We start from the raw sequence: 11552 nt of genomic DNA on the forward strand, positions 1-11552 counted from the left end.
CAAGGATGTCAAGTATGTCAAAGTGCCAAGAGAGTGAGCCTCTAGCCAGCCAACCCCTTTAAATAGAGCATAAGAGCTCAAAGAGCTATTGGCCCTCGTAGGTGTGACCGGACTCGCCTAACCGGACAGACCCCAGCATTCGGTCACTGGTGATCGGTCCATCAATGCCTACCACACATCGTGCCTTTGAATGTCACCCATTCATCTCCAATAGTCAAGTCCCCGATCGCTTGTGTCTTAAGTAGTGACTAGACGCGATGCTAAGAATGACCGAACCCTGACCACGCAGAGTCCGATCAGGAACATAGAGGTCCCATAGCTGCTAAAAGTTGACCAGACACGTTAGGTCCTAGCTGACCGAACATGTCGGTGAGTTCGGTCAGTGCTGCACTTTTCTCTGTGTGCTATCAATGCTGACGCTAGCGTATGTCTGCGTGGACCTAACACAGCCCTTGTGCGTCCGGTCACGTGCGTGCACTTGCGTCCGTTTGCCAAGCCGAGCTCTGCCTCCTCTAGAATAGCTAACCAGACTCACACCCTATGTCCGAGGCCAGCATCCGGTCGCTACTCCATGCCCTCAGCCAAGTCTACCAACTCGGCTAAAATTGACCGGACATGCCCAGGGTGAGTCTGGTCCGGTCACCCCAGTGCCAGAGTCCGATCGCATGCCTTCTCCTCCTTTTCTTTTTCTAACTCCTCAACTTCTTCACCCTTGCTTCCAAGTTGCTAACCATAGTGTATACAACTCATGTGCTTGTGTGTTAGCATTTTTCAAAGAATTTTTTCAAGGGTCAATTGTTAGCACACTAGGTCCCTAAATGCATATGCAAGAATCATGTCACCTAGTGGCACTCGATAACCACTTAGCCAAAGATTTTCCTTCTTTATAGTATGGCTATCGATCCTAAACACACTTACACCCTCTATGGTGTCTTAAGTGCCAAAACAAAAACCTATTAAAAGGATCAAGATGCCCAAGAGGGGGGGGGTGAATTAGGCTAATTCAAAATTTCTTGCAATAATTAAGCCCTACACTTAGCCCATTTCACCCTCTTGTACCTAGAAGTGTTTCTATTGTTCTACCGCACAAAAGTTTTGCACACTAGGTTCCAATCCTACTCTAGCTTGGCAATTATAAGAATGTAAAGACATGAATTGAATTGCTCAAATGTAAATACTCAAAGTAAAGAGAAGGAGAGGAACACGGCGATGTTTTTCTGAGGTATCGGAGAGTCGTCACTCCCCACTAGTCCTCATTGTAGCTCCCCCTTGATCTGCGCAAGGATCAAGTGCTCTCTACGGGCTGATTCTTTGACACTCCATCGTGGTGAATCACCCACAACCACTCACAACATGACTTGGGTCATCCACAAGCTCCGCCGGATGATCACTAAGCTTCCAATCACCACGGAGACATCTAGGTGATGGTGATCACCAAGAGTAACAAGCACAAACTCTCACTTTACCAAGACAAGCCTAATGAGAAAGGTGGATGCACACTTGCTACTCCCTATGCACTAATGAGGTCCTTAATCTTGGATTATCAAATCTCAATTCACCCCACTAGGCTCTTGCTCTCCCTTGCACTCCAAAGGTGTTTCTTAGCTAAACAAATGGGCAAGAGAGCTAAGTTGGATGAGTGGGGGAAGTATTTATACTCCCCACTTCAAAACATACCTGTTGGGGTCCAACTCAGCACATTTCGAGGTGACCAGACACTCAGGTCAAAGTGATCGGACGTGTTCGGTCAGTAGCCAATGGCTACATGACACTAGCATAGTCATCAGAGACTGGACTCTGACTAGCATTCCGATCACCACTCATTTGATGTGTCTGGTCAGCAATTTCCTTCTCTGGATGCTTACTATTGTTGACCGAACGTGGCCTCTAGTGTGTCAGGTCACAGCGTCCGGTCCTTCATGAGTATTGCTCGCTCTATAGTTGCGCACACCTATGTGTCCGATCCTGACTAGGAGCCAACGTCTAGTAAATGAGCAAGCCCTAGCTGTGCGAGCTAACACTGACTAGACGCAGCACCTGTGCGTCCAGTCCAATGTTCGATCATCATCCAAGTCTCCATTCACCTCAAATTCTACCAACTTTGTGAACGACATCGACTTCAACTAATCTATGGGCTATCCTTGAGCTACCTAGTGCTAATTTTGACAAGTGTGCACCACACCTAAACCATTAGATTCACTAGGTCAAGCTGCTATTTCATACCCCCTTAATAGTATGACCAAAGGAAAAAACAAAGTCCTAAACTACTCTAAGTATCTCTATAACCTTGTCGTCCATTCTTTGAAAACCGAAATGATTTCCTTCGATAGGGGCATGAAAACCATAATTGCTTAATCGATCACCATTACCATGACCTAACTCAAGTTGCCTCTGCAAAACAAACATTAGTCACAGTAATCTTATGTCGTCATTAATCACTGAAACCAAACTAGGGGCCTAGATGCTTTCAATCTCCCTCCTTTTTGGTGATCGATGACAACACAACCTCGAGTATGTAGTGAGGTTTTCAACATACTTGGCTCATATAAGCAATTGACAATAAGAACAAAGGAGGGTTAGGCATGCTTATATGATCCAAGCCAACACAATGTACTCATGAGGTATGAAATGAGCATAAGTACACAAAGTAAAATTCATTTGTATCAGAGTGAAACACTGGAAGCAAAGCAAATGAGCATAATCAAGTGACATGACATATATATCAAGGTAGAGAGCACACATGTCACATAAGTCTCACAATCACACATATTTTACATATAACATAATGCATGAGAGTGCATGAGAGTAAACATGAAAGCATGAAGTATCACACACAAAAGAACGAGTCCATCTCACGTGCTCCCCCTAAATTTAAGATACTCGCTCGCTCTCCCCCTTTGGCGTCATGCACCAAAAACCTAAGGGTCGGACAGGCAGGGTAGCAATAGACGTGTTGGCCATTGAGGTGCGGTGAGAGATCTAAAACTGAGCTACATCATCCTCGGACCCTAAACTCAGAGCGGTCGGACTCTCTATCACTGTAAGTGGAGGTGAAGCGGTCTGGGTCTGCTCAGTGGACTCAATAATTGGGGCGGCTTGTGGTAACTATGAATTTGGGTTAGTAGCCTAACCCTATGGCTTAGAAGGTGTCACTAGAGGAAGTGGAGCCACAACTACCGCTGGCACTGTCACTAAAACCTCAGGGGTGGGAGTGACTGTCAGAGGTAGCTCAGATGAAAGCAATAGAGGATGGGATTATCGCAGCAGTAATTGTGACCAGAGCGGCTGTGGTAGGAGTAGGGACTCAAAACTTGGGCGGTGTAGGCTGTCCTATGAGGTCACTAAAAGTAGCACCCAAACTCCTAGAGACAGGGATGTTTGTCACTAGCACTAACATGGATTGAGTAGGAGTGAAGCCCATGACTATAGGAGTGAAGTGCTAAGCCTGCTCTGTCCTTGGTAAAGCGAACCACTAAGACACCTACTCGGTAGGTGAGGCAAACTATGTAGCTGGCTGTCCCTGACTATGAAACCCACTAGCTATATAGCTAGAGTCACTTGGGTAATAGTAGCAGGCTAACCAAGCTGCATTGCAGGTTGGTGAGGTGCAATCCCTATGGTAGAAAAGACATACTACATGAACCCAAGAAGCTATTGCTGAATGACTAACTAGTTGCTGTTGCATGGCCTGCTGCTGCTGCTGCTACTGAAACTGATCCTATCATGCCTGCACCTGAGCAATGGCAGCTGCTGTCTCCTGTGCCTAACGAGCCTAGTCCTGCCGTATGCGCTCAAGTATAGCCTAGTAAGGCAGGGCCTGTCTGCAGCGGCTGTGGCTATGGTGGAGTTGAGCTAGAGCCACATGCCTCTCTATCATGTGCACGTGGTGGCATATGTGGGATAGGCTAGTAGTCCTCATCTAAGCTATCAATCGGGTCACTCTTGACCACGTCCTCCTGCTGTGCCTCTAGCTGCTCTAGCTTTGTCTCGGCAATGGCCCTGACAGCCTTGTCTTGCTCAGCTACTGTATCTGGCACCTCTAGTCTACAACTTAGGTAGCTAGGAGTACTCCCATGACTATGATGTAACAACTAGCTCATATCGTACTATGGGAACTCTATAGTAGCACCACTCAACTTAGCCACTATCTCGAGGGACTTCTATGAAACTTCCTGCCTAATAAGAAATGTGATCTAGTGAACATGTGGTAGCTAACGATGGCCTCTAAAACCCTCTGCTAAGGTATCCTCCATCTCTGAGAGCATCATATCCCAAATGTCAAACACTGTTTGGGAGACCAAGTGGTGGACTAGCCAAAGCTAAATACGGATCAGTCCCTCTTGGTAGCCACTCCTCGGGAGCAAAGACCTCCTCATGACTGCATCAAGGATACGAGCTATAGGTGTAAGGTCACGCGGTGTTTGGCTCGATCCCTCTTTAAATGGCTCAGTGAAGCAAGCCCTAACCATGTCTGTAGGTGGTACTAGTTCACCGTGAGGGCATCTCGATGGCTCTGTCTCTCCATAACAGATCTCATGAATCTAAATATGAGACTCTAGAATCCTCAATATCTCTCTAGCCCTCTAGCTCTATAGCCTATAGTCATGGCCTCTGAAGGCAAAGTGAATGAACCTGTGCCTTGGGTCAATCCACAAGGAAGCATAAAACTCTTTGACCCATGATGGAACATACCAACCAGTCCATCCTAGAAGATCTGCCAGACCTGGCACATAGCTAAGGTGAGGATGGATCTAGCTCTCTTGCAACAGCAACTATAGCCTCTAATGAGCAAACTCTCTATGATCAAAATGCCACACCACTGTTAAGGTAGGCATTGTAGAAATCCTCCTGCAGCACTATAACAGAACCATCTAATTTATAAGAGCACAAGTACAATGGCAGCCCATAAGCGGTCGCACTATCATACTTTGGCCCATATAAACCCAATAATCCATCAAGTACCACGAAGGGTCTCGATTCATCGCCAACATACAACCAAGATCATACATGATTCAACATACATGCCACATGTTACATAGAGTTCATAAATACATTGCCTTACATCAGAGTATGATTAAAGTTATTATAACCCAAGTTCATAATAAAGTAATAATAGCGGAAGCAAAGTAGTTTTAAAACCAACATCTCACACCATTATTTAATACAAGCCAGTTCGTGGTCACCACCCATAAAAGCATCACATATAAGATATATAAGTAGAAGCACCTTGCCTAGAGCCTACTCCTCATCCATAGCTAGACAGTGTCAATGAAATCTGGCCGGTAGTCTACCGAGGGGTATACCCACGGTAGTAGATGAATTGGTGGAGATGCGCGTGATACGAACTAGATGGTAATAGAGACACAAGACACAAGATTTATACAGGTTCAGGCCATCGACATGACATAAAACCCTACATCCTATGATCTGTTATTTTGTATTGATTGTGTATCAGATTCGATATATCCTGTCTAGGGGACCCCTACCTCTCCTTATATACTCTAGAAGGATAGGGTTACAAAGAAAATATCCTATTTGGTATTATACAATAAATCCCATCTTCATGTAGTCTTACTGGTGCACGCCTTGATCTTATGGGCTAGGCCACCTTTGGGGCGTGGCCCATATCTTGTCTTGTGGGTATTGGGGGTATATCCCCCACAGCTAGTCCCTGAGCGCCTTGTATCCTTTGAGCAACGTAGTCTTGAACAAGTCCAAGTAGTTTGATGTGAAGACGATCAGTTTAACTGATGATCCGAGTGATGGAAGTCAAAGCCAACCAGTTTAATTGGTGATCCGAGCGGTGGAAGTCAAAGCCGACCAGTTTAACTTGTGATCCTAGTGGTGGAAGTCAAAGCTGACCAGTTTAACTAATTAGGAGACCTCGGACTTAGCCAAGTAAGGCTTGCCTAAAAGGATATAAGGGGCTCAAGATTAATTTTAAAAATTATTCACCTCAAATGAAGTGTAGCCACTTAGACTCCGTTTGAGAGATTAGATGATTATCATCTGTGACTTAGTCAATAAGGAGGGTAAATCAGGAAATAAGCACTACATTCACCGCTAGGTGAAGTGTAGCCACTTAGTCCCTGAGCCTACTGAAAGATGAAGAAATAAATCTTGTAGCAGGGTAAAAAAGCCTAAAAGCTTGCCAATGTCATCTGTCATGTGCGTATCAAGACCCCAGAAGTGCTACCCAAGATCAGCACCCTGATCCGAATAGCATGGAGCAAGTTGATAGCACACCAATGAGACGTAGCAAGATCTGACCACCAAGGGAGTGCCCAGCTTAGCTAGGCGATGAAGCAACAAACAATCCAAACACCAAGGAGTCCCTAGCGTAGTTGGTGAGCCCCCAGCGTAGCGGACGATGAAGCGATGAACAATCCGAATGCCATAGAGTCCCTAGCTTAGCTAGCGAGCCCCCAGCATAGCTGACGATGAAGCGGTGGACAATCCAACTAGTTGGTTGGCGAAGAATCGAGCACCGAGTAGCCCAACCAATTGGTCAGCAGCGAAGTGAGCGTCGAGTAGAAGTGAATACTGAACAGTCCGACCAACTGGTCAGCGATGAAGTCCATGAACCTTGTAGTCTGACCAGTTGATCAGCGGGGAAGTCCGAGGGCCAAGTGGTGTGACCACCCAGATGATGATCCTACAATAAATATGTAGAATGAGTAGTACATGATGTAAAAATAAATATATGAACTCAGCGATCAAGGCAGCAGAGCGAAAATAGATAGACATTATGTTTGTATGAAGTGTTCATATTTTAAATATGAGTAAGTTCCTGCCAGTTGGTTCTATATCGCATCACCAGCCCTGACTAGCTCATACTCCATAGCATAGAGTGCTTAGCACCGGTTTACGCGTAAGAGCATAGGCGTCACCGAGGAGCTACTGCTAACCACCTATAACATAGAGGGCTAGCGCTCGTGCACGTGTAAGAGTGAGATCGAGAACATGGCTATTTCTGGTAATGCAAGTGAGAACGTGGCTGGTTAGTGAGTTGATGAAGAATATCTTAAATATATTGTATGTAAACATTAAGTTTTCTATTGGAGATGCGTTTATATTTAATATAAACTACCCCGAGCCGTTAGTTTGTTGGTTGAGCCCCCTAGCCCTGGCTATCCCACACCCCATGGCATAAAGAGCTGATGAGGACATCACTTCTTCATCACATACAAGCCAATGAGAGGAGGAGGACCAGCATGGGCATCCAATTCATCTTTCTCATGGTGGAGGCTCAGTCTAACTGAAGTTGGAGCCCATCTCGGGTTCTAGGACCAGTCTGCCTTAAACTGGTCACCCAGGATGCATATGGACTCCGTTTTCGATGATCCACATATGGTTGGAAAGCTAATTTGATAAGGAAGCCAATCCAAGTGGTCTCACATCAAAATACCTTCGAAATCAATAGGAATCATAGAAATAAGTTAGCGTCCAGAATCTGCCAGGATGCTACGACACCGTCTTTTGGTCCGTTGGACCGTGTATCGTGTTTGGGCCCATTAGGGGGCGCATGTAGGGGGTGACACCCAAGACTCTATAAATAGCAGCCGTTGCTCTCCTTAGGGTTTGGGTTTTGTTTAGTTTTTGATTTCCTCATGAAACAGACATCGTTTTGCTGCAACTATGCTGCCAAGGCTGCTTGCTGTGAACCAGGGCCCCAATTCTTGATCTTGTTCGCCTATGGCGATTAGTCCTTTCAAATAAAAACTTGAACTCCTTCTTGTTATCATAAGCCTCATATTTATTTGTAATTTCAGATTGCGTTCATCATGTTCTTGCTTGTGTTCTCGATTCGCTTGTAGGAAAGCCTTCTCGGCGAGGTCAATCGCGTTCGCGTGGTTGATAATCAACGGAGCAGTGGTGTAATAGTTGCGGGGGTCCAAATTAGTCTTGGTTCGAAGCCTAGATCATGAACATCAAGTCTCCACCAATCGATGCTATCATACCTTTTGGAAGATCAGGCCTAGTCTACATCAAGAGCTTAGCTCCTATGCATGCTTAGGAATATAGGCATCACCGAGGAGCCAGCTACCGACCACCCATAACGCAGAGAGTAGGTGCTCGTGCATGTGTAGAGAGAAGCTAGAGACAGGGCCATCTCTAGAGAGCACAAGCGTAAACATGGCTGTTCAGGGAGCCATTGAGGTGAAAGTGTATGCCATCTTTAAGATGGTATACATGGAGAAAAGTCATTTGGAGAATAATCATGTAGAGAATAGTATGAAGAAACATCATGGTGAAAACTTTATTAAATATTCATATATAAAAAGGTACTTATGTTTAGACATAACATCTGGTCGGCGGCGATGAAACTTGCCCAGCCCTTGAGCTTTCTGGCCTATCATCATGGCAGCGGTCATGGTTGTTATAACGCCATTCTTCACGGCTATCATTGCGACATGGTAGGCGATAAGAATGAGTAGTCCGGTCGGCTCGCTTAGCGGCTCGCTTGACGACTCAGATGGTTCGTTTGACAACTCGGATGGGTACGCGAAGTCATAGGCGAACGGACATAATCGAAGCCTGACGGAGTCAATCCGCGTGGGGAGGTGAAGTCCTTGAGCGTGTCCAACCGAGGCGAGGGCGTAGTCCAAGATCTTCCTTGCATGCCTAAGATACACAAGGTTGCCTCATGGTGGTGTAGATCTAGATGCATATGTGCTTGTATATCTCTTCAACTACTCCAATTAGCTTGTATGGCCGACCAACATCTTTGGTGGAAGCACTACTCCACATCACGTTATCGCCGGCCGCCTTTTCCTGATTACTAGTTGTCGCAATCCACGGAAATGATCTTACATATCCAATCAAAATCATGAGCTACAACAAGATGTGATTAGGTTTCTCCCAACTAAAATCATGCAGACATACGGATATATCTAGAAGTATAATAATAATATTTAATTAGGAAGCAACTTGACTTAGCTTTCTTGGATTGCTTGACTTTGATCTTGTTATCTTGTGTCGCGTCTGTTGGATACGCATGGCAAGGCACCGGACTCCAGCACATGCAGCCATTCACTGAGGAATGTGATCCGCTACGTGCCAGCGTCAAGTTGCTAGGCGATGTTGGTTGAAGAAAAGATTCCCATCTGGTTCACCATAGAATTAGCATGCACACCCCCTACCTGGCACGACACTATCGACAAAATCTTGTCGGCAGTCTACCGAGGGGTATACCCATGATAGTAGATGAATTGGTGGAGGTGCACGTGATATGAACCAGATGATAACAGAGACACAAGACACAAGATTTATATAGGTTCAGGCCGTCAGCATGACATAAAACCCTATATCTTGTGCTCTATTATTTTGTATTGATTGTGTATCAAATTCGATATATCCCATCTAGGGGACCCCTACCTCTCCTTATATACTCTGGAGAGGTAGGATTACAAGGAAAATATCCTATTTGGTATTATACAATAAGTCACATCTTTATGTAGTCTTGCGGTGCATGCCTTGATCTTATGAGCTAGGCCACCTTTGGAGCATGGCTCATGTCTTGTCTTGTGGGTACTAGGGGTATATCCCCCACAGACTGAAGCAATTCTTACAATAGCCATGAAAGATTGTGTTATCTACAACAAGTGGGAAATAAACCCTGAGTACAAGAAAGTACTCAGCTAGACATTAGGAACAAAAAATAAAGTGACTCAAGGATCATGCAAGGCTTTATAAGTGGAGCTATGTGGGGGTACAGCCCCTGGTATCCACAAGACAAGACATAGGCCGTACCATCAGAGGTGGCCCAGCCCACAAGATAAAGGCGTGCACAGCGCTTCTCGACGTGCACCACAAGCTATTGTATAGTACCAAATAGGATACTTTCCTTGTTACCCTACCCCTCCAGAGTATATATGGAGAGGCAGGTGAAAGGTCCTTGTGTGGTTTTGGTAATTGTGTGACAACCTAGGTGGACTAATTGTGTTTATGTGAGATACATAGGTGATTAGTCCATAGGTACATATGTGTGAGCAACATATGCCATGAAGGTGAAAATGGCTTGGAGATGTTGCAAAGCTCACACATGTGATGATGAAGGAGCTTATTGCACATGAGACATGACATTGAGTCATGTGATCAAGGTGAAGAAGATCAAGACAAGACTTGGCTTGATGGACCGGTTGCAAGCGTGAAGGACAAGTCAGAGGCTTTGGAGCGATGGACCGCGTGGCGGTGAAGCTTGAGCAAGACTTGGCACCGATGGATGAAGGTAACGGTGAAAAACAAGTGAAGTCAAGATCGATGAACCAATATGATCACGTGATGATATGGAGTGGATCATATCATTGTTGATCATGTTGGTGCATGTGTTGCATCGACATTAGAGGAGATGGAATGGAATGCGCAAGGCAAAGGTATAACCTAGGGCATATCGGTCATCTAGTGCCACTCGAGTGATCTAACTTTGCATCATTGTTAGGATTGAGTGGCATGGCAAGTTGAGTGGCTAATCCTTTGGAAAATGGTTGTGAAAATGCTAACACACATACACATGATGGTGTACACTTGGCGGTGTTAGCACATTTACAAAGGAGATGAAGTTAGAGTTGATGTGGATCAACTCGGCGATGAAACAGAGGCGATAAGGGTTCGAAATCCACCAGTGCCCTATACAGAAAAGATAGGGTTTCACATAGTGGACCGGTTGCTGGTCACGTAGTGACCAGATACTGGGGTCCTGCATCCGATCAGTGGCTGCAGAGAGCATGTAGGCGTCGGTCTTCGACCGGACGCTGGCAGGGAGCATCCAGTCAGGTTGACATATGGTGACATAGATGACGAAGAAAAGTTGGAGAAGGACCAGACGCTGATGCTATGTCCGATCATGACCGACCGGACGCGTCTGGTCACTACTAGAACCTTACTGGAAACGACCGGACGCTGGGGTTCTGCGTTCGATCACTTTGAGCAGCTGCGTTCAGTCATCACTTGACCATTGAGATGAAGTGACTGAGGTTGAATGGAGGCGACATGTGCCGAGCATCTGTTGACCAGACGCTGAGGTCCTACATCCGGTCAATACGACCAGAGCGTCCAGTCATCCCGAGTTTTGCCTAGTGAAGGGGTAATGGCTAGTTTAGCCCATGGGGCTATAAATAGAAGGTGGCCTCAGCCATGGCTAGGGCTGAGCACCTCGGGGGACTTTGTGTCCATGCTTGAGAGTGCTTGGGAGCCCTCCATCTCACATATGGTTGATAGTGATCATCTTATTGTGTGAGAGCGATTCTAGAGCGATTGCATCATGAGGTTGCATCAAGTGGCACTAGGTGATCGAGTTGCAAGCTAGTGGTGCTTGTTACTCTTGGAGGTTGCCACCTCCTAGACGGCTTGGTGGTGGTCTCCATCAAAGCCCGCAAGAAGCTTGTGCGGTGCTCTAGAGAAGAGCTTTGTGAGGGGGCATTGTGCTCGCCTCGCGAGAGCCACAAAGAGCAACTCTAGTTGAGCGTGTCATTGAGCTACCCTCACTTTCAGGGTAGGTTCTTGCGGTGCCCGATGTGCGGGCTTGGCGGGTGATGCCAATTAGCCGCCGA

Source organism: Miscanthus floridulus, chromosome 4 (assembly GCF_019320115.1).
Source record: "Miscanthus floridulus cultivar M001 chromosome 4, ASM1932011v1, whole genome shotgun sequence".
NCBI lineage: Eukaryota > Viridiplantae > Streptophyta > Magnoliopsida > Poales > Poaceae > Miscanthus > Miscanthus floridulus.